Source organism: Anabrus simplex, chromosome 2 (genome assembly GCF_040414725.1).
Source record: "Anabrus simplex isolate iqAnaSimp1 chromosome 2, ASM4041472v1, whole genome shotgun sequence".
NCBI lineage: Eukaryota > Metazoa > Arthropoda > Insecta > Orthoptera > Tettigoniidae > Anabrus > Anabrus simplex.
In genome coordinates, this window is record NC_090266.1 from 1061083413 (window position 1) to 1061110985 (window position 27573).

At 40.0% G+C, this 27573-nt stretch overlaps 1 pseudogene; it reads left to right on the forward strand.

The window, feature by feature from the left end:
• On the forward strand, nt 1–26579 carry LOC137498503 (tubulin beta-4 chain-like; annotated as a pseudogene).
• Nucleotides 26580–27573: the final 994 nt, after the last annotated feature.

Genomic DNA, 27573 nt, shown 5'->3' on the forward strand with positions numbered 1-27573 from the left:
ATGACTCTCTTCCCCAAACCACCATTGAAGGTAAAGTACTGGGAAAGAAACACAGGGGACGTCCAAGGATGTCACACATTAGGAACTCCATCGGTGAACTGGCATGTGGTTCATATAGTAACATGAAGAGGCTAGCAGAAGATCGTCAGATGTGGCTACAGCGACAAGGCATTGCCTTTAGTAGATGATGATGATGATTTTACTGTGATCTTGTTCTTCTTAATCTGTTTACCCTCCAGGGTCGGTTTTTCCCTCGGACTCAGCGAGGGATCCCACCTCTACCGCCTCAAGGGCAGTGTCCTGGAACTTCAGACTTTTGGGTCGGGGATTCAACTCGGGAGAATGACCAGTACCTCGCCCAGGCGGCCTCACCTGCTATGCTGAACAGGGGCCTTGTGGAGGGATGGGAAAATTAGATGGGACAGGCAAGGAAGAGGGAAGGAAGCGGCCGTGGCCTTAAATTAGGTACCATCACGGCATTTGCCAGGAGACGTGGGAAACCACGAAAAACCACTTCCAGGATGGCTGAGGTGAGAATCGAAACCACCTCTGCTCAGTTGACCTTCCGAGGCTGAGTGGACCCCGTTCCAGCCCTCGTACCACTTTTCTAATTTCGTGGCAGAGCCGGGAATCGAACCCGGGGGTGGCAGCTAATCACGCTAACCACTACACCACAGAGGCGGTACTGTGATCTTCTACTGGCATAAAACTCTATCAAAGACATCAAGAAAGACATTTTTTGTTAAATAAAAATAAAGTATTAGTTAACTGGGTGCCCGGCTCCCTAACTGAATGGTTAGTGTACTGCCCATCGGTACAGAGGGCTTCGGATTCGATTCCCGACCGGCACGGGGATTTAAACTGCGCAATAATGAATAGATCCCTCGACATGCTACGTCAGGAGGGGCATTTGGGCATAAAACTAGGCCAAATCCACGTCAAGTGCTGACCCAAGGTCAGGAAGATCATTTAGGCCTAACTGGGCCAGAAATTGACTAGTGAAAATCTTCTTGCAATTCTTGGAGATAACAACCTGCTATGAAGAGTTGTATTCAGATTGATCGAATAATAAAACCCTTTCAGACCTGAAGAAAACTAATGTGTCAATTTTTGGTTCAAAATAAAAAATGGACTAAGATGCTTTTAAATATATTGTACCCGTCTCAATGGTACCTTATGGGAACGAAAGGAGATTTGATTTAATGTATATTTATTCATGCAGTACGCTCGGACGAGCTAACGGCTGATAGCCAGGCCATCCCGTTGAAGCAAGCAGGTCGGAATTAGGTCGAGCTGTCAAGGACACGTGGGCTACGTCACAACGGTATGCTAACGTCATGCGAGAAGACTGGAAAAGTGGATGTCAGAATTCTAGAAAGATCGGTGTTCTCGTAAAAGGGAACAAATCACAATTAGGCTCCAATGTCGACCAATAGTCACTCTAATCGTGAGATTACGTCACTTAACCAGACGTAACGAGAGGTGTAATGTTAAGAAGATGAGAAGGAACGAACGTTCTGAAACAGTTTTTGATTATTACAAGTAATGAAAATAATTTTTTGCCCGTATTGAAAGTTTCGTAAAGTATATAGGAAAATATTTAAAAAATGTTATTTCCACCTATTCAATACAATTCAAGATGTTGGCATTTATGTTAAAACATTTTTCAAATGTGAGACATGTTTCGCCTCTTACTGTGAGACATCTCCAGTCACTAATAAAAACCTTATAACTTTTGTCAGATAACATTACAAACACTCTACAGCTATTATAAAAAATTCATGAAACAACTAAAAATCTAGTCTAATGATGAACTCATGTGTAGATCACTTAATGAATAGGACGTCATTAGATGGTACAATAGTGCAGATGATGGCTTGAAGCCTTAGTCAATATTAGATTTCAAATACGTAGTGGAAAGTATATAAAATCATTTCATTGAAAATATACAATACATTTAAATGATATTAAAATAGTATGTTCTTAGGTGTTACACTTAAAAATGGAGGTATCATATAATTATAAGTGACAGTTGATGGCTGAATGCCGTAGTCAGAGTTTGAAGCATAGGGAAAATAACATGTTAATATATGGTAAATGAATATGAAAAAGATTACATTAATGAATATAAAATGTAAAGGAAAAACATTCCAAATGCTGGGCAATTGTTATTGACGTCAGCGTATAATTGCCCGTAATGTTCAATGGTCAACAGTTCATAGGATGTTCAGCGAGATTGTGTTGACACGAAGTTTAGAGTTGGCTTAAATTTATTTTGAGTCATCTGAGTAAGTTTGTAGAAATGAGGATGAGCAGTTATTCTCTACGTTGATAAGATTTTGACACGAAGGTTGAATGGCTGTTGTTTTCATAACTGATTGCCAATATATTTTAAAAACGTTGATATTGGAAAATTTTGTATTATTGACGAATGTTGTGCGAGTTTGATGGGGCTGTTGAAATAATGTTGTTGATTATTTGGTTCTGAAATGAAGAAAAAATTGTATTAATTTTGACGAGAATGAAAGAAACTTGGGAAGGTTATGTCCAAGTGTTGATTGAGAGAGGATGTTGGTAATTACCTATGGTGTTGTTGGCCCGTTTGACTTGTTGTGTGAATCGTTGTCAGGATACTAGTTGTCGCTAACGTTTGTACTCCTTGTGTTGTACGTATGTCGTCTGTGCCGTGGGGCATACGTTGGAGGGGGCGGGGCTGTAAGCTTGTGATTGGCGCACGGAATGGAGTTGTGTATAGTGGGGGAAGCGAAGGGGCGTGAAGCATTTATTGGCTTAAGATTGGCCCGTGGAGGTGAGTTACGTAAGTTGGGAGGGGAAGGGGGGTGTGATGTGTTTGTTGACGTGGAAGGAGTGTTTATTGATACTGTATTGAAAATATTGAATAAATGTTTGTCCTGAAGGTTTACTTTATTAACCCTTTCCCGCCCATATTAAAATGCATATTTTCCCCAGAATTAAAGCAATTCTTTTCAGCCATCATTATGATAATGCAGACATTTAATGCAAGTGAGCAGCATGCTCATTCGTTTTCTGGGCAATTAAATCGAAAATGTTGTCATCAAATATAAGGGAGAAGTACTCTAATGCTGTACTACCCACAGGAGGAGAATGGCAAGATTCTAGCTCTTCAGTAAAGTCCGACGGTTCGACATAAGGCAATGTATTTGTCCACTGAATGATAGGCCTACAATCTATGTCATCACGCATGTGTACGTCGTCATTTCCTGAAATATCGTCAGTTTCATTTTCACGTTCCACTCCGCTGAGTTCACTTAAGCTACTACTAACAGTTTCACATTCAGAATTATCGTTCACCAAACGTTCGGTGTCGTTATCGCATAAAATATTTTCACGCGAATTCAGCGTCGACATGTTTGTTTACAATATATCACTGCCTTCCGTATTCCGTGTTCTAATACGCCTGCTAAGGTTTTAAAAGAAGAAAACTAATATCATTGGTCTCTAGGAAGTGCACATGCTAGTAACAGTAAGTTATATTTATCTATCGGCCGATAGATGGTTCATACAGGCGACTAGAAGTACAAGTACGCTTTACTACGCTATGGATGGGAGGCCCTAAGCTTTCGCGCTACGTACTACTGCGCTGTGGGCGTGAAAGTGTTAAACAATGTTACCATTTTTTGGTAATATAAAGGGCTTCTATTGTCTATTGGATCATTTAAATTCTTATTAACATTGAATTTTTGGTCCAAAAATATATATAAATTCTCAAATTCGGTCATGAGTCTACCATTTTTTAATCTTTTTAAAATTTGAAGGTCCTGTTCAATTGTGGTAAAATTGTGCCCAGTTTCTTTCATGTGATTGCTCATTGCTGAGTGTTTATTATGTTTCTGAGCATTGAAATGCTCGGAATACCTATTTATGAAGCTTCTTCCTGTTTGTGCGAAGTATGAGCTGAGGCACTCATTACGTTTTAATCTATAGATACCGGAGCCTGAGTATTTATTATTTTCAGAATTTATTGTATTGTGGTTGAAGAACATTTTTGGTTGGAATTTTGAGTTGTGAAAGCTATTTTGATCTCTTGATTTTTTAAGGTATTGGTTATTTGATGTATGATTTGGTTGGTGTATGTAAGGGTTGCGTAGTTTGATTTTAAATTCTTTATTGGGGAGAGGTTTGTGGATAGTTTCAATTTAACCTTATTAATTAGTTTGTCTATGATGGAGGGCTTATATCCATTGAATGAGGCTATTTCTTTTTTTTAAATTGATGGTTGGAAGGGGAATTGTTAGAGCTCTGTACACCATAGTGTAAAAAGAGGGCTGTTTGTGTGATTGTGGATGTAGGGAACTTTGTTTAATAGTTGTAGGTGTGAATGAGGGCTTTCTATAAATTTGAAAATCAAACTTATTGAAAGTTCTTGTTATTGTGATGTTATGAAAATTAATAGAGTTGTGGTTCTCATCCTCTTTAGTGAATTTGATGTTCGACTCGTTGACTGAACGGTCAGCGTTTTGGCCTTCAGTTGAGAGGGTCCCGGGTTCGATTCCCGGCCGGGTCGGGGATTTTAACCTTCATTGGTTAATTCCAATGACCCGGGGGCTGGGTATTTGTGCTGTCCCCAACATCCCTGCAACTTACACACCACACATAACACTATCCTCCACCACAATAACACGCAGTTACCTACACATGGCAGATGCCGCCCACCCTCATCGGAGGGTCTGCCGTACAAGGGCTGCACTCGGCTAGAAATAGCCATACGAAATTATTAGTGAATTTGATGTTATCTAGATTATTTAAATAAGATAATATGTTTTCACAGTTGTTGAGATTTTTGTCAATTATTACCAGCGTGTCGTCGACATAGCGTAGCCATAGATTTAATCCATTAATAAAAACAAGTATCAAAACCTTAAAACTAAAATTAGCAGGATCTCAAGGGATATTCAGTTTCTAAAAGAATGTGTAATATCCAATTTAGTGCCGAAGTTTTTAAAATCAACTCAAAGGAATAACATTCCGAAACATAAATCTAAAGACATTCAAAATAAAATCAACAACATTTGGCTCAAAATCAAATAAAACTACTGTATAAAAAGAAATCGTTTTTGAAAACACAACTTTATCGCGAACATTTGATTATCGCGCAATCTCTATCACCTCTAGAATGAAATTCTTATCAACAACACATTTCATATAAAATACAGATTACATTGAACAAAAAACAAGAAACTCTAAATCGCAAATTAACACATTTAAAAGAAAAAGCAAAATCGCTAAATCAGAACAGTAGTATAAAGATATCCCCCTCTCCTTGGAGCAATGTTCTTACTACAATCAATCTATCTGACATCACTTTTCCAGACAAAGAAACACAATTGTTCAACCAAGGCCTAAAACATAATTGGCCCAACACACACAAAGCAGAAGATATAATCACCACAATAGCCGAAGCTGAAGCAAACATAAATAACAAATTCCAACAAACAGAATGATGTAAAATATGAAATTAATAAGAAATTACCTGCTCTTTTAAAATAAATTTCTAACAAAAATAACTCTACCTCACAAAAACAGATCCTAGAACTAAGAAAAAAAGTTGACACTAATAACATCATAGTAACTAAAGCTGACAAAGGCAATACTATAGTCTTAATGAAAAAACAGGATTACATTCGTAAAACAGAGGAGTTCTTCTCTAATGAAACTTACACAATCATCCCAAAGGTTCATACTACAAAAACTCAACGTAACCTAAAAACACTTTTAAAAAACTCTCCATTTTTATTTAATGAACATGAATACCGAAGCTTCATTAATATGAACCCCAAACTACCCACCGTCAGATCATTACCGAAGGTACATAAAAAGGACGTTCCCATTCGACCGATCATAAACTGCCAAAATAGCCCGACATATAAAACTTCACAATTCCTCCAAAAATTACTCAAAAAACATTTTAAATTCCATAACAAGCACCCTAAAAATTCAATAGAATTATGTGAAACACTTAAAAAATTCAACTTAAAACCTAATCACATAATGTGCTATTTCGACGTCACTAACATGTATTCAAACATTCCCGCTAAAAAACTATAGAAATAATAAAAACAATCTTTCCAAACACAGCAGTTTAAGCAAAATAGAAATAGAAGAACTCTTAAAAGTACTAAACTTTGTCTTACGAAACAACTATTTCACTTTCAACGATAAAATATCCAAACAAGAAGGCCTGGCCATGGGAGACCCTTTATCCGGAATCCTTGTTGAAATTTATATGGATAACCTCGAAAACAACAAAATAATACAAAACATCAGTGGATTAAATCGACGGCTCCTCTATGTTGACAACACGCTAGTAATAATTGACAAAAATCTCAACAACAGTGAAAACGTATTAACTTATTTAAATAATCTAGATTACAACATCAAATTCACTAAAGAGGATGAGAACCACAACTCTATTAATTTTCTTCACATCACAATAACAAGAACTTTCAATAAGTTTGATTTTCAAATTTATAGAAAGCCCTCATTCACACCTACAACTATTAAACAAAGTTCCCTACATCCACAATCACACAAACAGCCCTCTTTTTACACTATGGTGTACAGAGCTCTAAAAATTCCCCTTTCAACCATCAATTTAAAAAAAGAAATAAACACAATAAAAGAAATAGCCTCTTTCAATGGATATAAGCCCTCCATCATAGACAAACTAATTAATAAGGTTAAATTGAAACTATCCACGAAGCTCTCCCCAATAAAGAATGAAAAATCAAAGTACGCAACCTTTATATACACCAACCAAATCATATATCAAATAACCAATACCTTAAAAAATCAAGAGATCAAAATAGCTTTCACAACTCAAAATTCCAACCAAAAAATGTTCTTCAACCACAATACAATAAATTCTGAAAATAATAAATACTCAGGCTCCGGTATCTACAGATTAAAATGTAATGAATGCCTCAGCTCATACATCGGACAAACAGGAAGAAGCTTCATAAATAGGTATTCCGAGCATTTCAATGCTCAGAAACATAATAAACACTCAGCAATGAGCAATCACATGAAAGAAACTGGGCACAATTTTACCACAATTGAACAGGACCTTCAAATTTTAAAAAGATTTAAAAAAGGTAGACTCATGACCGTATTTGAGAATTTTTATATATTTTTGGACCAAAAATTCAATGTTAATAAGAATTTAAATGATCCAATAGACAATAGAAGCCCTTTATATGACCAAATTGTAACATTGTTTAATAAAGTAAACCTTCAGGACAAACATTTCTTCAATATTTTCAATACAGTATCAATAAACACTCCTTCCACGTCAACAAACACATCACACCCCCCTTCCCCTCCCAACCTACGTAACTCACCTCCACGGGCCAATCTTAAGCCAATAAATGCTTCACGCCCCTTCGCTTCCCCCACTATACACAACTCCATTCCGTGCGCCAATCACAAGCTTACAGCCCCGCCCCCTCCAACGTATGCCCCACGGCACAGACGACATACGTACAACACAAGGAGTACAAACGTTAGCGACAACTAGTATCCTGACAACGATTCACACAAGAAGTCAAACGGGCCAACAACACTCTAGGTAAGCACCAAAATCCTCTCTCCATCAACGCTTGGACATAACCTTCCCAAGTTCCTTTCATTCTCGTCAAAATTAATACAGTTTTTTCTTCATTTCAGAACCAAATAATCAACAACATTATTTCAACAGCCCCATCAAACTCGCACAACATTCGTCAATAATACAAAATTTTCCAATATCAACGTTTTTAAAATATATTGGCAATCAGTTATGAAAACAACAGCCATTCAACCTTCGTGTCAAAATCTTATCAACGTAGAGAATAACTGCTCATCCTCATTTCTACAAACTTACTCAGATGACTCAAAATAAATTTAAGCCAACTCTAAACTTCGTGTCAACACAATCTCGCTGAACAACCTATGAACTGTTGACCATTAAACATAACGGACAATTATACGCTGACGTCAATAACAATTGCCCAGCATTTGGAATGTTTTTCCTTTACATTTTATATTCATTAATGTAATCTTTTTCATATTCATTTACCATATATTAACATGTTATTTTACCTATGCTTCAAACTCTGACTACGGCATTCAGCCATCAACTGTCACTTATAATTATATGATACCTCCATTTTTAAGTGTAACACCTAAGAACATACTATTTTAATATCATTTAAATGTATTGTATATTTTCAATGAAATGATTTTATATACTTTCCACTACGTATTTGAAATCTAATATTGACTAAGGCTTCAAGCCATCATCTGCACTATTGTACCATCTAATGACGTCCTATTCATTAAGTGATCTACACATGAATTCATAATTATATTAGATTTTTAGTTGTTTCATGAAAATTTTTATAATAGCTGTAGAGTGTTTGTAATGTTATCTGACAAAATTTATAAGGTTTTGATTAGTGACTGGAGATGTCTCACAGTAAGAGGCGAAACATGTCTCACATTTGAAAAATGTTTTAACATAAATGCCAACATCTTGAATTGTATTGAATAGGTGGAAATAAAAAAGTTTAAACATTTTACTATATACTTTACAGTTTTTGATGCCATAACTTCGTCTTTTCTATTGCATCTCAAAACTTTGCATACGTCGACATAATCTTATGGACTTTATCTTTAAATGTCTTATGAGTTCGTATTCCACCTTCGAGTTAGAATTTCATTCGACGATTTCGTGTGGATTGCTTCGTTCTGAAGTAAACTTGGGAACATTTCGAGTCGCCGAGAAGAAATTATCATTTCAGGAGAGAACTCGTGAACTTGTCGAATACGAAGTGGATCAACATAGAAGTTTACCACAGTGCGCAAGTTAGCTCGAGACAAGTACCTTATGGCGAGAGTTATGGAATTGTACAACACTGAATCAAGATATTAAACTCAATTGAGCTAGGAGTTATACGTTTTGGGTACTATTCCAAGGAGACAAAAAATGAATGGAGCGTAAAATGTACACCTTTGCGTCAACAAATAGACAAGTAAACAGTACACAACTCTTTGGTACAAATGCAAGTGGATCAAATTTCTAATTTGAGTGTTAGTTTCAGCCTAACTACGAGTGCAAGATCATCAGTCATGGATCTGTGAGAGAGAATCTCCATAAGAATTTCGTGGAATTATCGCCACAACTTCGCATTGCCTCATTTTGTGGACATCATGTACGCCTAATTGTAAGCTGTAATTGTGTGAGCCAGCGCAATTGACTTGTACTATCCCACTTAATCGAGAGATGAGACCTGTCTTCTTCTACACTTCCCAGCTGAATCTGCCTGCATCGAGAAACATGAGTACCAACTACATACTATTTTCTTCTTTTCTGTAGATTTTCGTCAGATTGTATTGTAGATTAAGTAATTTGTTTGCTATTAGATAAATATTGACCTTTTCTTTCATCATGGTGTTGGTTAATTAGAGCATGGATGTTACTAGTTCATTTTAATGTGTGTGTGTGTTAATTACGATCTTCAACGATTATCACTGAAATAGTGAGGCCCTAATAATAATAATAATAATAATAATAATAATTTCGGAAGCAGACAGTAAAACAATGACTTGAATTAGAATATCGATTGAAGTTGAGACGTACCCTAACCATTTGAATCAGATCGCAATATTGATTTCATTCCTTGGCAGTCACGTGATATTATTTCTTCTGAATACTTTCTCGTGAGGTAGGGAATAACAATCAGAAAATAAAGGTAAAGTAAAGTAGGACGGGATAATTAAACACAAGTTGTTGAGCGTTAAATTAGTTTGTAAGGTGATTGTTGAAATGCCGAGGATGTCCAGTTCGACTGAAATGATATGGAGTGGTTTCCATGCGGCGAATGAGGTGCATGAGTGGGCTAATTGCAGTGATGGGTTGAGTTATAACCACGTGGTGTCCGCGTATGTGTATTATCATGTATGATAATAAATGAATTTAAATGAACTCGACAACAATTAAAGAAGATCTGTATGCTGTGACTAAGTATTGGTTTCGCACGATTGAGTGTATGTTATTTGAATTTATCCCTATTGCACGTGGTGATGACGGAGTGATTTATGTCTTACACGTGATCTTTTCGTCCCATTCTTTGTTTTCATCCCTTACTAGGAGTTGCGTGGGTCGTCAATGTAGGGTGGTCTACATAATCTGAGGGCTCATAATCTAAAATAAGGAATCAATAACAATAATAAAACTAGATAACAATAAACTAATTAAGTACCGGTCATTAAACCCTTATCTGATATGATGGTGTGGTTGTGATGTGGTTTGAAATCTTGTGAAAATAATTTTGTTCATTCACGTTTGGATTTTCTGAACTCTGTGCATATTCACGTAGCGAGAGATTCTGATCATGTTGAACCAAGGACTATGATTTGTGATGGATTATGCTGTAATATTTACAACAAATTTGTTTGATGATGACTAGATTGAATACAATCGAGCGAGGTCTCGGAAAGGAGGGAATAATCCAAAGAATCTTATAAAAATAGAATTTGATAAAAAAGAAGGTTAGTAAATAGAGAAAGGGTCGAATAAATGGAAAATGTGATAGAGGATATAGAGATAAATGTATTGTAAGGAAATTGAGCATGAGGGATATAATACACACAGACCCTGTTGACTTATTGACATGAGTGTGAGGCAAGTCTCGTAAAAAATAAATGATGCAACTAGTATTAATGGACGAGTGTCAGGTTAAAATGCGACATAAATTGACGATAGTATTAAATGTTGCCTATATTTAGTTGAGAAGGAGATTATGAGATAAAAGGAACTTAACTGAGGAACTTAAAATAAACTTTGGTAACGAAATACTTTCTAAAATTGTGAGTAAACGATAGGAAGGTTAATGGAGGCTACTAAACTGTATAAAATAGAACCTAAATCAATTAAACCTTTATAGATTACAATCAAATCTTTGTGAATAAACTATACAGTATTATAGGTAAAAATTAGGACATAGAAATAAAAATAAAAATCTAATTTCTTAGAAGGGTGTAAACATAAGGATGAGGAAGTAGATGTGTTGAATTCCACATGGTTTAATCCATAACTGAGTAAGTGGGGTCCTCAATTCCTCAGGAAATAGTGTCGACTGAAACAAAGAAGTTATATTGAGAAGTAACATGTTGTGATGTTTGGGACATCAATGCATGTATAAAATTATTGAACTATATAATTAATTCATAATATGTATATATTTAATCATTGGTAGGTCATTTTTAAATTAATATGTGTATATATATTCTGCCCGTTTAAGACAGTAAGGGGTGCTCAGTAAGGGATTGACATGTTCCATATGAAAAATGGTGTGGATCAAGGAGATGGGCAGATATTCGTATATAATGAACCATCGAAATCCAAATAAATGGTGGATGATTTATTCCAAAAATAATAATAATTCCTTCCTTCTCAGAATGGTGATTATGTGAAATGATCGCTAAAATTTTAATTTTATATCAACTCTTGCTGTACATCCAAAAAATTGAAACAAATGGGATGGTACAAGTTAATGAATTCTATTTCATTCTGACAAAATTGTTTTGTCCATGTCACATTTTTTTCCGAATATTACTTTGAATGTTATCTGATTTTTCTAGAAAATGATGCTCGCACGCATGTCAATTCATGCCGGAAAATCTGGAACAAGATTTTAAATATTAAAGTTATATGACTGAAAAAATGAAAATACAAAATAAAAGTTTTAACAAATTACTTTTGTCGCTTAATTTCACCTTTTAATTTAATTACTTTTCCAATTTAAATCGACTTTTCAATGATTGTCTGCTCGGCGTAACATAATACACGTGATATTACGTGGCAAAGTAGGAAAGAAAAAGAGAGAAAGAAAAAAATTAATTTAAATTAAATCCTTAACCATGTGTCATAATCCTGACACAACGCCGAAATTCGGAACAACGATGGTTACACATAAATCGATATTGCAAATAAAAATTAAATCACCCAACCTGTGGAATAACAACATAAAAATGCACGAAATGATCTATTACCATCATCCACCAAGGAAAAACAATTGCAACTAACTACAACTAAGAGTATTATTTACAAATATACACCTGTCCACACGTTGTCCATTCATCTCCTGGGAATGGCAGACTCCTGTAAATAATGATCCGCACCTGTAACTAATCCACCTGCTACAAACAATCTAGGTAATGATGACTGAAAAAATATCGCCAATCGGTATCGAACTCAGGACGTTACCAACATTTAGCATATATTGAGGAAGTGAATAGTATTATACAACTTCGATTTAATATTATTGGTGATGACGCTCATCCAGTATGACAAATAACTATCTCATACACTCAATTTTATTTTGAAGGAAGACATGTGGTTTACCTCGTGGTGCAATATTTAATGAAGACGCTATCGCCTATAATTCTCTCACAAACAACAACTCGCGCATACGTCAAATGACGATAAATTATTCCAAAATCTCCGTTCATCAATGCACGCAACATCGCAAAAATATATTAAATGTGCCTCTATCCATAGAGGCGTGAAGATTCGCCTTCGAATAGCACATAAAATCAGCATAATTCATGCCATAATTCACCACATGGCACAATATGAGAGGTAAAAATGGCGAAAATAACTCGCAACATCCGTTCAAAATATTACGGGAAAATTCACATAAATGACTTGAACCACATATAAATATAATAATAAGCCACTATCCTTCCTTAAAAAGTATGAAATTGGATTCAAAGAAAGCTATCCGTATCGTTAGCACAGCGTTAATATGTCAGATGAGCCTGTTGCCTCGTGTAAAATATAGCAAACACTTTTGGGCAAAATATAAGAGAAATACATTTCGAAGAATGAAAATATCACGCGTACACAATCCTCAATATCATAGTAATCGAATAGAAATGTAAAATTCCTTAGAGGTTAGTAGATGGCTGATATTTAAATCAGATACATGTCCGATGACATAACTATCTGAAACCCGCATGGCCGATGATGTTGACACCCTGTCATCATGCACCTTAAAATCACGTAGTAAGTGAAACTGCAAATCCAACGTCGAATAATGCAAGAAAATAACATGGTAAAGATACTAAAAAGCTACTCGAACTACTGTATAATTAATAATCCCTCCAAGAAGAAAGTTAACTACATATTACAGCTACATAGAACAGATAATACCCAGTATAAATGAAATGTCGACTTAACTTGGATGTCTTGATGACCATGGTGTTCTTCTAGGCAGGATTCAAGGCATTAGGACGCCGTTGGCATCGGTTCTGGGTTTTAGTGCTGCATCATGATCCAAGCGATGTCTCCAAGGCACACGAACTTCACACTGCAGGCTGCCATTTCCGTGGCCGGTATCGAACTCGTATTACTTGCAGTACACTGAAACTTTCACACAACAATATTAACACAAATGCATCGAACTCGTGGTTTCACAATTAGCAAAGGATGATACGTGCCTTCTTTTCTAACACTATTGACTTCTGTTAAGATGTTGAAATGATCTGTTAAAGCTGCGCTGAAATAACACTGCTCCCCTCGTAGACCGAATAACAGCTGTGTCCAGGCCTGTAGGAGACTTTCCTATGTAGTAACTTCCCGAGCAATCACGTAGCCAGCAGAGAACAAGAGCGAAAACAAACGTGAGAGAATGAATGAGAATATTCTAGTACCAGCTCGCCACCTATGTTCCGAGCTCTGACGTCACACCTCATGATTCAATTGACGTCCTGAATTCCTCGGCGTGTAATTGAGATGTCCGTTAATTTCTTGTTAAATAATTATATAATTAATTCCATAATTAACTTAATTTTCAATTATTACTATTCGTGCCTTCCTGAAGTGTGGTATCACGGTTTTTTATGCATACTTGTTGGAGAGTGACTATTAGGATGTCGGATCTGACGTGGTAATATGACGAAAGATTTTAAATGTAATACTTGTCGGAGGTGAAAGGTTCAGCTGTATCAAAAAATTTTCTCGTCTTCTCTTGTGGTAATAACGTTGTCTTTCACTCCTCAGCAGGTAACACAAAAGATAAACAAAAAAAATCATCCCTTTGCACTTCCCTGTCGACACTCCGCGCGAGACACCTGGGGTACAGCCCGGTCTTATAAAATTCACGGCCGATCACAGTAGACCTAAAATGTCACAATATATATATATAGGGTTTTAGTCGTCCATTTCACATCATTTCATTTCTATGTATTGCGGCTATAACGTATTCTGAACGAACAACTTATTGTGTAAAGTATTTCAACACCATTCGTATGGCTTGCAGTAAATTTTCCAATAGCCGTAGTGAGGTGACCAGAGTCAGGAGGCAGATGCCATAACTTCGTCTTTTCTATTGCATCTGGAAACTTTCCATACGTCGACATAATCTTATGGACTTTATCTTTAAATGTCTTATGACTTCGTATTCCAACTTCGAGTTAGAATTTCATTCGACGATTTCGTGTGCATTACTTCGTTCTGAAGTAAACTTGGGAACATTTCGAGTCGTCGAGAAGAAATTATTGGCTTTCTAGACCGGGTGCGCTATCTCACAGTCAGGTAGCTCCTCAGTTGTAATCACGTAGGCTGAGTAGACCTCGAACCAGCTCTCATATCCAGGTAAAAATCCCTGACCTGGCCAGGAATCGAACCAGGGGCTTCCGTGTAAGAGGCAGGCACGCTACCCCTGCACCACGGGGCCCAAAAACGAGTGCTAACAACAAAATTCTTTAGTCTTACTGGACTTCGTTCATTCCTCACTTACGTGAGCTTGCACAGCCCAGTAATGGGATCATTCGTTCATCGACAAAGTAGGACATGGATTAACATTAGATGGCAGGAAATCTCTTACGAACAGTGTCAATGATTGGTTGTATCTTCCACAGTTTGTTAGTTGAAACCTTGTCAACATTCACTGCAATTGCTTCCACAAAATGTAAACACTGTCGAAGATTGAGAAACCTGTCTCTAGCTATTGCAGATGCTTCAGGTCCAATTCGACATCATCATATCAATACATTCACATTTGCGGATACGGCAAATTTCACATAACTCTATTTACGGGTACTCCAAAGAATACTTTCATTTCGGATGCACTAGTTTTCAGTTCATTTCCATTCAGTATTTATGCAATCCTGTTTTGCTGTAAATTGCTCCATGCACAGTTTAACTATTACAGTTTTCGAAACGTGCCAGTTTCACAGCTGTGCACATCGGTAACTCTCTTCTGATTGTGGCTCCCCACTTCCGACATTTGAAGCACTTCATAATTATCATCAAAATATGAAGTCTACTGCTTTCTTACTGTCCAGTAGTATATTCTGGTTTTACGATTAATCTACTCTGGTCGGAAATCTTCTTGACCAGTGTATGCTAGGCAGAAAGGAAGGAAATTTATAGTGGAAGGAAAAAGACTCCAGACGAGGGCGTGGTGACAAACACTTCTCACATATGTTGTTCCTTTAGATGTTCAATTATTTGAAATTGCTTTTAGTGGAGAGGACGATACCAGGTCGCACGTCCGAGATCTGCTTTAGGTTCATCTGGGTTGCTGGCGGCTAATGCAGTGGGTGTTTTGCATTCCGGTTTGGGCAACAAATTGTGGTTATTCTAAATATGGCAGTCCTATCGCCTTCACGTGCCCATTTTCTTCGTAGTTTCGGGTATCTATGTTCGTCATGTGCCTCTATGGAATAGGTCGTTCAGTTAACATACGTTCGACGTATTGCCACTTTTTCCTTTTTGTTATCAATGAATTGTCATTCATTGAATCCAGTTGTGTTCTTTAAGAGCAGGAATTTACGCAACACTCTTCATATTATGGCATGCCGTATTTTTTCCACGATGGTTAATTTAATGTGAGAAGACAACACCTATTCCAAGAAATACAATTTGTAATCCTAGGACGAGATGTAACTTCCGTTTGCCCTGCCGGATTGGGAATTGTTCATTGATATTCGTCATTCATATTGCCGCAATTTCTTTTGCAATGAAGGCAATATTTATGAAGACTGTGTTTATATACTAGATTAAAATCCAGATTGTGTGTGTTGGAAAAACATTCGACATTTGTGCTGGGAATTCGCAAACCGCCTTTTCTTTCTTTAATTCCATAGAATGATATTTATATTCGAGACGGTAGTGTTTGGAAGTGAATGACTTCAAACTTCCAGGGTTCCAGATATTTTGATAGGGGTATTGAGAAATGACATAATGTTTTCCAGCGGGATGCTATTTTTGTTAGAAACGGCCGGAGATCGGGACTTACTAAAGTGCTTACCCTTCTGTGTAATCTGAAGGAACTTCATTATGAACAGTTTCATATTCCATGAATTGTACCATTATGTTTAAAGTTATCAATGATGTGGCAACTTCAAAGGTCCCTGGACTGAAACAGAAAATTACGGTACTGAAAAGGTTTCCTCTTCTCGAGTGCCCAATGTTCTAGTCGGTTTCTTGGGGGAATTTTCTTCAGCCTTGCATCTCTTGTAATAAATATATTATTTTGAACCCTAACCTGTCTCCCTGCTTCATTCTAATTCTAGGAGATCTTTGACGAGCATGGAATAGGCCCAACTGGAGCCCACCACGGAGACTCGGACCTTTAGTTCGAACCAATCAACGTTTACTACAGTGAAGACTCTGGGGGCAAATATGTGCCTCGCGCCGTTCTTGTTTGTCTTGAGCCTGACCGCTCTGACCGAAAATGAAGTTATCAGGACGTAATATCTTGACGAAAGGTCCAGATAACTACATTTTTGATCAGAGCGGTGCTGGCAACAACTGGATGCCGTTCTGGATGTAGTCAAAAAAGAGGCCGAAGGCTGCGGCTGCCTGCAGGGATTCCAACTTGCACATTCAGTGGAAGGTGGTAATGGATCCGGCATGGGAACACTCCTGATCTCAAAGACCCGCAAGGAATACCTCGACAAAATTATGAACACCTCTTCAGTGGTACTTTCTCTCAAGATATCAGACACTACCTCTCTGTCCACCAGTCGGTTGAAAATACAGACTAAACATACCGTATGGATAAATAAATAATCTCTACGATATTTGCTTTAGTATCATGAAACTCACAACCCCTACTTACGGTGACTTTAATCATCTTGTTTATCTAAGAAAGTCTGGTCTTTCGACGTGTCTTAGGTTCCCCGGTCAGTTGAATGCTGATCTCAGGAATCTTGCCATTAACATGGATATCTTCCCTCGACTCCACTTCTTTATAACTGGTTTCGCTCCTCTCACATCCCAGCAGTACCGTGACCTCAGATTTCCTGCACTTGCACAACATATTTTCGATGCCAAGAATATGAAGGCTGCCTGCGATGCAAGACATGGTCGCCACCTCACAGTTTTCAGATGCCGTATGTCAATGAAAGAAGCTGATGAACACATGCTGAACATCCAGAACAAGAACAGCAGTTACTTCGTAGAATGGATTCCGAACAATTTGAAGATTGCTGCCTGCGACATCCCACCTCGTGATCTGAAGATGTCTGCCACCTTCATTGGAAAGGCCATTGACATCCAGGAGATTTTCTAGCGTATATCAGAACTGTTCAGCGCCATGTTCAGATGCAAGGCTTTCTTGTATCGGTACACTGGTGAGAGCATGGACGAAATGGAGTTCTTTGAAGCTGAGTCGAACTTGAAAGATCTTATATCACAATACCAACCAAGGCCGTACTCGAAAGGGGGGGGGTGCTCTACCTCCGAAATGGACTTGGCAAACTTAGTTTCCATTTAATGGGTTTATTTTTGAAAACTGTTTTAAAATCAAGAAGGCGGATACCTAGATGTTAGACCCTTTTAAACAAGATTCATCATCAAGTAAAGAATTTAGAAAAGAAAACAATTTAATTTAACGTATTAAACTGCTCAGTCTTTACATGTTTCTCTATGCATATAATTAACAAATTTACTGAAAACATAATTGAACATTTTAATGTTGGTGAGATTTGTTTCTTTTTAATTTTTAAAAATAGATTTTGTAATATCATTAACTTCTTTACTCCCTGACCACGTTATTCGTGTCTAAAATGTTTTGCTCTGGCCTTTTATTAGCATCCTGTAAATACAGAAAAATGAAAACTTAAACGACAGTATATTGTCTTAATATTAAGTGTTCAAATGCGTTTGTATTTGGATGGTTATCGTAGAGTCCGGATTATTAGGTGCTGATAGGTTAGAATGCAAACTTACTTAAGCCAGTAACAAGTATACCCAACACTGTACAGCGGTTATGCTATGAGATTTGCATAAATATTAGGGGTACAGCAGACAGAACTCCCTTAATTTATGCTACTCTTCCTACACTGTGGTACAACGGGGTGCATGACACTTCCTACAAACCAAATTACTTTACATTCTAACCTATTACCACCTAAAAATCCGAGGTATAGTATAAGCCTATAAACTTGTCCGTCTGCTTGCATATGAATGGTCATCCCTTCTGTCCAGATGTTCTCGAGTTCGATTGCCGGCTGGGTCGGAAATTTTAATCGCTTATGATTAATTCTTCTGGCTTGGGGACTGACTGTGTCTGTCCCATCACACTCTTCATATTCAGAGAACACACCATACTACCAACCACCACAGAAACATGCAATAACGAATACATCCCACCACATAGGATTTTTTTTTTTGCTAGGGGCTTTACGTCGCACCGACACAGATAGGTCTTATGGCGACGATGGGATGGGAAAGGCCTAGGAGTTGGAAGGAAGCGGCCGTGGCCTTAATTAAGGTACAGCCCCAGCATTTGCCTGGTGTGAAAATGGGAAACCACGGAAAACCATCTTCAGGGCTGCCGATAGTGGGATTCGAACCTACTATCTCCCGGATGCAAGCTCACAGCCGCGCGCCTCTACGCGCACGGCCAACTCGCCCGGTCCACATAGGATTGGCGTCAGGAAGGGCATCCGTCCATGAAAGGGGGCCAAATCCACACGAGCGGCGCAGTTCGCCCCCGCAACCCCACATGTGAAGAAGGAAAAAGATCAACCTAGAAACCTGATGCATATTGTCTTCATTTCTTATCAGTCCATGTTTTTAGTGTCCAGATCAATACCTGCTCAGCAGTTGGCACTTGATCGACTCGTAGAGTGGGCTAAAACAAATGACCTTCATGTTAACAGAAGTAAAACCATGACTATGACCTTTAGGAAAGGAGGCAGACATGCAGCAAGTGATGTGATATATTTGGATGGAGAACCATTAACCAGTGTGAATAAATTTAAATACCTCGGAATAACACTGCATATACAAGGAACCAATTCCACAGCGCATATCAAACAAAGATTAACAGCAGCAGTGGTAGCTATTAATGACATCAAATATTTGTGTAAAATATCCCTTCAGACAGCGTTGAAGTTATTCAGAGTGAAAATAGCACCTGTAATAACCTACGGCATCTCCAGTATCTGGCAGCATCTGTCGGTAAGAAACTTAAAGGATGTGGAGAAGATAAAAGCAACATTTTTGAAGAGAGCCCTATGTTTATCGAAATTCATCTCTTCGAGACTGGTGTATGAGCTAACTAGGGAAATGATGCTTTTGGAGGAAATACGGGGCAAATTCTCTCTCCCATCAACTTCAGCGTACCAAAGTTTATTTCGCGAACATCAGAGAAAGAAATCGGAAATCTGGTTTGGACTTCTACAGTACGGAAACGATGGTGAATGACAAATGGAAGGAAGCCAACTACGAGTTACGGCATGTACACTGACTGACAGAGCAAATGCAACACCAAGAAGGAGTGGTTCGAAAGGGATGAAAGTTGGGGAAAAACAGAGACGGCACGGACGAATAATTGATGTTTATTTCAAACCGATATGCAGGTTACACAATGCGCACGGCATCGACTCAGTAGGATGTAGGACCACCGCGAGCGGCGATGCACGCAGAAACACGTCGAGGTACAGAGTCAATAAGAGTGCGGATGGTGTCCTGAGGGATGGTTCTCCATTCTCTGTCAACCATTTGCCACAGTTGGTCGTCCGTACGAGGCTGGGGCAGAGTTTGCAAACGGCGTCCAATGAGATCCCACACGTGTTCGATTGGTGAGAGATCCGGAGAGTACGCTGGCCACGGAAGCATCTGTACACCTCGTAGAGCCTGTTGGGAGATGCGAGCAGTGTGTGGGCGGGCATTATCCTGCTGAAACAGAGCATTGGGCAGCCCCTGAAGGTACGGGAGTGCCACCGGCCGCAGCACATGCTGCACGTAGCGGTGGGCATTTAACGTGCCTTGAATACGCACTAGAGCTGACGTGGAATCATACGCAATAGCGCCCCAAACCATGATGCCGCGTTGTCTAGCGGTAGGACGCTCCACAGTTACTGCCGGATTTGACCTTTCTCCACGCCGACGCCACACTCGTCTGCGGTGACTATCACTGACAGAACAGAAGCGTGACTCATCGGAGAACACGACGTTCCGCCATTCCCTCATCCAAGTCGCTCTAGCCCGGCACCATGCCAGGCGTGCACGTCTATGCTGTGGAGTCAACGGTAGTCTTCTGAGCGGACGCCGGGAGTGCAGGCCTCCTTCAACCAATCGACGGGAAATTGTTCTGGTCGATATTGGAACAGCCAGGGTGTCTTGCACATGCTGAAGAATGGCGGTTGACGTGGCGTGCGGGGCTGCCACCTCTTGGCGGCGGATGCGCCGATCCTCGCGTGCTGACGTCACTCGGGCTGCGCCTGGACCCCTCGCACGTGCCACATGTCCCTGCGCCAACCATCTTCGCCACAGGCGCTGCACCGTGGACACATCCCTATGGGTATCGGCTGCGATTTGACGAAGCGACCAACCTGCCCTTCTCAGCCCGATCACCATACCCCTGGTAAAGTCGTCTGTCTGCTGGAAATGCCTCCGTTGACGGCGGCCTGGCATTCTTAGCTATACACGTGTCCTGTGGCACACGACAACACGTTCTACAATGACTGTCGGCTGAGAAATCACGGTACGAAGTGGGCCATTCGCCAACGCCGTATCCCATTTATCGTTCGCTACGTGCGCAGCACAGCGGCGCATTTCACATCATGAGCATACCTCAGTGACGTCAGTCTACCCTGCAATTGGCATAAAGTTCTGACCACTCCTTCTTGGTGTTGCATTTGCTCTGTCAGTCAGTGTATCAACAAGGCTTGCTGTGCATGGTTTTCACTTCAAACTATGCTCCACGACGAAGTATCACTCGCCAAATGAGGGATGCATGTGTGTTTTGTGCGAGAAGCAGTGTGATCGCTATCACGTACTAAGGTGTGAAGGAAGGAAAATTCCTCTAATTAAGTTCTGCATTGAATGATTTTGTTTATTCTTTGTATATGGCAATTAGCTGCAATAACTTTATTATTATTATTATTATTATTATTATTATTATTATTATTATTATTATTATTATTATTATTATTATTATTCAGTCCATGTGGATCAAGTTTCAGCTATACTTAGGAATTGCTCCTCCTTTCATAGCCGTTTTTTCAGTTATCTGGGATAACGCTAATGTACAGCATATTAATCCCTGTTTTGTCCGACTCGTTGGCTGAACGGTCAGCGTACTGGCCTTCGGTTCAGAGGGTCCCGGGTTCGATTCCCGGCCGGGTCGGGGATTTTAACCTTAATTGGTTAATTCCAATGGCCCGGGGGCTGGGTGTTCGTGCTGTCCCCAACATCCCTGCAACTCACACACCACACATAACACTATCCTTCACCACAATAACACGCAGTTACCTACACATGGCAGATGCCGCCCACCCTCATCGGAGGGTCTGCCTTACAAGGGCTGCACCCGGCTAGAAATAGCCATACGAAATTAGTATTAATTATCCCTGTTTAACGGATGCCGGATGCCCTTCCTGACGCCAACCCTGTGTGTGTCTGGGGGGGGGCGGTTGTGTTCACTATTGCGTGCTTCTATGGTGGCGTAGTGGACTCATTCCCAAACTGTGGTCCGCGGACCCCTGGGGGGCCGCGACGATAATCCAAGGGGTCCGCAATAATAATGAAAGTTCTGAGTATTTAAAGTATTTTACTGCACACACACACACAATTCATAGATCATTATTATAAGTTTAGGGACATATGTCTTCACTGTTGTATAACTTACATACAGTATATGCAATTTCGGACGATAAATCGTACAAGTTGACAGTATCTTGTGAAGACCTCGTATCACAACTCGACGTCTATGATCGAATTTTGGGTCCATGACATCCCCTATACCCTACAATTTCTAGAAAGGAAATACTTCGTTTAATGCTTTTCGTGACAACATACCTGTGAGTGTACGGTTTATGCTGTGACACAAATGAAAACGAAGTACAGAAGCGGAACTAATGTTGAAGCTGATCTTCGGTTCGGGTGACTGCGCTTGTAAAACGCTTGGTCTCTGGAAAACAGTGCCATCCGCCCATTGATCCTACAACTGTACCAAGTGAATTTTGTCAAGTACGTTTCCAGATCCAGACTGTTGTAATTATTAGTCAAGTATCACAATGTTTTCTAATTTCTATGCATATATAAAGTATACTCATGTATACGAAGTTAAATTTAAAGCAAAGTAAATATTAGTCCTAAATTATACGAATACAATGAAACATGGTAACATCACCAAAAATCTCTGTTTTGTTCACTGAATTCAGTATTATATTCTGTGGCGAGGGTGTCCCTGGACATGAATGTGATATGCTAAGGGGGCCTCAGACACAAAGCGTTTGGGAAATCCTGGCGTAGTGTGATGTCTTGTGTATAGGTGGTGAGGTGTATTACGATTACAAACTCCCAGTCTCTGAGGTAGAATAATTAACCAAACGTGGTTAATATCCCCGGCCCGTCCTTGAAACGAATCCCAGGCCATATGCCAGTACGCTGACCATTCATCCAGGGAGCCCTTTAAGATATACGTAAGTGTTTCTTTCAGGCTCTTAAGATAATATTCTGTCATTTATAGCAAATCATTCAAATATTCCATTCATTTTTGTAAACACAATATTCATTTTATAATCTCAAACGTTTTAAAAGTCCTAGAAGACTTCATCCCCAACAGTTGTCACCCATTCATGCTTATAGATAAAAAATTTCATTTTTAAACAGTTCGTAGTGATCACTAAAACAGTTCGTTTTGAATTTTCCTTGGAATAATTGAGTTTGTTACCTGAGTCAGTCGATTAACAAAGGACCAATCCCTGACTCAATAGCACGAAAAAATGCTTGGAAAAGGAACCTCTAGCATTAGGAAAACGTAACAGATGTGGTATAGATTCAGAGCCACAGGAATTGTTGGAAAGATCCGACAGAAGTTAATTTACTTCCTAGCATATAAATTTTAGTTATTTTTGTTATCCCCACCTAAAAGATCATCTTTTCAGTAAATGGAGAAATGGTGAGAAGTTAGTCTAAAATCATATTCTGAAATCGTAAGTCTCACCATAGTATAAGTAACTCGCGAGGTCAGGATCAAACCAAACTATAACTATTAACACATTATTTTAGGTCCACGCAAAAAAAAAAAAAAAAATCGAAAGTTTGGTCCTGCACTTTGTACAGCGTAATAGCAAATGCAGGTCTTACTCAAAATCGATGACGTTGCATGGTACGTCCTGGATGACCTTTTGTGGAATCAAGGGTGGAATCAAAGAAATATGAATTTCTTTGCCGGATTTTTTCACCAACGATAATTTTTTTGTTTTAATTACGTCATTACACAGGGTTGTTACAATAAGTCTAATTCCGTTGCATAACCTTCTGATACATCCAAACTGCGTAATAGAATTATTATTGTATTTTTTCCATTTCAGTCCATGTCTTGGCAAGTCTGAAATGTTCACCGAATTAAGGAATTTAGTTGTAAATTGAAATGACACCTTCGAGTTGATTTCTTGTTGAGTCGTAGTGATGGTAGATTTTGTACTCTCCGGGAAGTTTGGCAGTGATATCATTGTTAATTTTATCGATGTCTTTGTTGAGTGGCGCTAGTATTGTTCTATATTTCTTTCCTTCGTAATTTCCAGTGGCAAAGCAGTTTCCGAAAACTTCATCATTAAAATTGTCACTAGAAATGATAATTATCTAGTGCAATTCAATTTCTCCCATTGTATTTAGTGGTAATTCCCCGCTGCCTAGCTTTAGAACATATTTAACTGGGCGAGTTGGTCGTGCGGTTAGGGGCGCACAGCTGTGAGCTCGCATCCGGGAGATGGTGCGTTCGAATCCCAGTGTCGGCAGCCCTGAAGATGGTTTTCCATGGTTTCCCATTTTCACACCAGGCAAATGCTGGGACTGTTTAATTAAGGCCACGGGCGCTTCCTTCCCACTCCTAGGCCTTTCCTTTCCTATCCTATCCCATCGTCGCCATAAGACATATCTGTGTCGGTGCGACGTAAAGCCACTAGCAAAAAAAAAAAAAAAAACATATTCAGCAACTGACGTTGCACCGAATAAACAAGCATGTTTCCTTTGTTTGAGTGTAAACATCCTGAATCGTGGCCATTGAGAACATATTTTAATGTAAAGATCTAATAATTCATTTCTGTTTGCTCTTGGCTCTGCGGGAAGACATTTTCCAAAGCACTCCTCCCCGTACCATCGCTTTGCCACCAAAAGGAGGATCCGGACATTCAACTCTTGGTAAGAGTTGATCCATAAGAAAAATTGTTTCTGCTAAGTTCCTGGCTTGGACAATCCTGGTTTGATACTCGAAACTGACTCTGATGTTAACGGTACTTTGAGACCAAAGGTTTTACGAGAAGTGCGACCATTAGGGAGTAGTATGGGTGCGATAGCGGTAAACGCCATTCATTTTACGTTAAGATGTCTTCCAATAAGCATGTAGTAGAGTTTTCCCAGTGCCGCCTGAGACATCAACGAAAAAAGCATTACATTTCAAAATTTGCATCATTTACTGCACAAAGTTTGGTATTGACGATTTCTATTTCTTTCCTTTTGAGAAGCCCATAAATTTTCTTTCCCAGTGCTGCTGATTGTACGGCATTCAGAATAGCGTGATTAATTTCATTCTCGTAATCGTCAGTGTCATCAAAACCAAACGTTTGTACCCAGTATTGGAAATCTATGCTTTTTGTTGCTTTATTGTTTAATGTTGTGCCATCTCTTAGGTGCTGTACACCATATACCGTGCCTATGAATTATAGGTTATACCGGACAGCTACCATGTAAGTGACTTGTCTTAGTATCAAATGTAACGTCCGCTGGGATGCCCAAAGTGGCACGTGCCCTGGTCAAAATAATCAGTAACCACTAGAAGTTCCAATTTCACAGTTCAAAGTCAGACGTCCCACGCAGGCAGGAATACGTGATACAAGGTGATTCTACCCTCCTCCGCCTCAGCTTCTTCTACACGTCCATCTATCTCCGCCTTTGCCTTTATTTCGTTTTAGTTATTACCACAAGGGATTAATCTGACTGTTATAAACACTCCAGTAGGCTGCCAGCAGTTTCTAGTATTCAAATTTGTAAAGTAAACCGGTTGTTTCAATCACCGAAAATAAAAATAGGGTCATGTACGTAAAGGTAACCTACGAAGGAAGTACAGCGAGTCTTACTGAAAAAATATGTGGATGTTCTCTTTTACTTCAGAACACAGTAGATTGTATGCCGATTGTACTAAACTTCCTTGTTCGTCACTAAATATACCTAGATTTTAAATTGATGAGCAGGGTAAGATAAGATCAGACAATGAGGGCTATAAACACAAACATAGGTTGTAAGCATTCAATATGGCCGCTTACATATGCGGGTGTTGCCATCTTCTTGACTAGCGCCACCTGGCCGAGGTCACAGAACAAACTGCTAGCTACTGGTGCGATATTTTAGCCATCTCAGCAACAATGAGTAACAAGGGAACTAACCGCCAGCTTGCACATCACACTTCAGCACATGTGCACTGTGAAGTCTGTGCACTTATGCGCACTGTGCATTCCCCTCACCTCGCAACACCCCGCGCCTATGAGCACGCTAAAAAACAAGAGTGCAGAGCCGACCTCTGCACCACCGAGGACGAGTTTGGCAGTTACAGCGAGCGGACGTACGTGCTTCCCGCTGATTCACTCTGCTCGCCAGGCTATTTGTACTTGTCAGTACTAGTCAGGCAACTTGTACTTATTAGTACAAACAGGAAGGAGCAACATTTTTCTGTCTGTGTGTGTGTGTGTGTGTGTGTGTGTGTGCGTGCGTGCACTTTTAAGAGCACATAAGAGCATTGTCTGGAAACACTTTTCGGTGCTAATTCTGTCATTTCAGGCATTTATTTATAGGTGGAAGTAACAATGGAGGAGGTAGGCATAATCCTCCCAGAGGAATTCGACTACGAGGTTATTCAGAGGGGTTCATCCAGAGGCTTAGCGCCGGGACCTATATACTGGACCTCTACCTCCCGACTCTATTTGTGTACTTCCGACGGGGCAACGGGAGACATTTTGAGCTAATCGCCTTCACGAGACTTCTCTACAAATTACAGAGGCAAGGAGGAGGAGCTGACCCGGTCCACCTAGTCTAGGAAGTCCTGCCCTGGGCGCTAATCATACGCCCGAAGGTCCCGGACAACATCGGCGTCTACGAGAAGTGGCTTTCTAAACACTTCCAGGTTACCCGGATGCCAGGAATGAGAGAAAGCCCAACTGACATCGGCAGCCAGGAGGCGGCCATCCAGATAGCCGGGACGCAGACAGCCAGGAGGCTGAAGTATAAGCAAGTGGGTACGGACCCACACTTCCTGGCGACCCAGGTCGAACTGCTGCACTTCACGAAGTACGCACAGATCAACAAGCCCACCAAACAAAAACGTCCACCACCTGCCAGGGTCACCGAGAGGGGGCGCAGACCAGGAAAGCAACCCGGAAGGCGAAAGGCGCAACAAAGACGGATGCCCCCCGGGGGTTCAGAGGCTGCTACTCAGGCACGGCCTGCTAGCGTCTCCTTCAAGATGCAGACATTGATGGGCGCCCCATAGAACAGTGAATGCACATAGATGTCAGCAGTGATCGATGCCGCCAACCAGGAGGGGGAAGCCGGCACTGCAGCTGGTCCACCCGCTACCCCACTGTCACAAGGCCGAGGAGGAGGCCGCCAGGACTAGGCCTCATCCCCTGCCAAGAAGAGACCGCCACCACCAGGAAGCAGATGCTGCGCACGTACCAGGAGGAAGACGACGCCGGCCCACCAGAAGGGGCAACCCAACCGCAGACCAGGAATGCACTCAGGGCAGCAGTCAACCGAGGAGCCAATCAGGAGAGGACACACAGCGGGTAGCGGCAGACAGGTGAAATCTGTATGTCCACCTCAGCAGCTCTTGCAGTGTTTCCCCTGCTTGAGATGGGGCCGCCGTCAGGAGTAAGATGCAACCATTTTGGGGATGATCACCACTACACTGCCTGAAAAGCACTTAAGGCGGCGCCTGTGTGCATGAACTGCGCAGGGGGCCACCCAGTCTGTCATCGCAGTTGCCCTGTTTACTGGGCCATGTCATGGGCAGAGGGGAAGGAGGCCCGGCG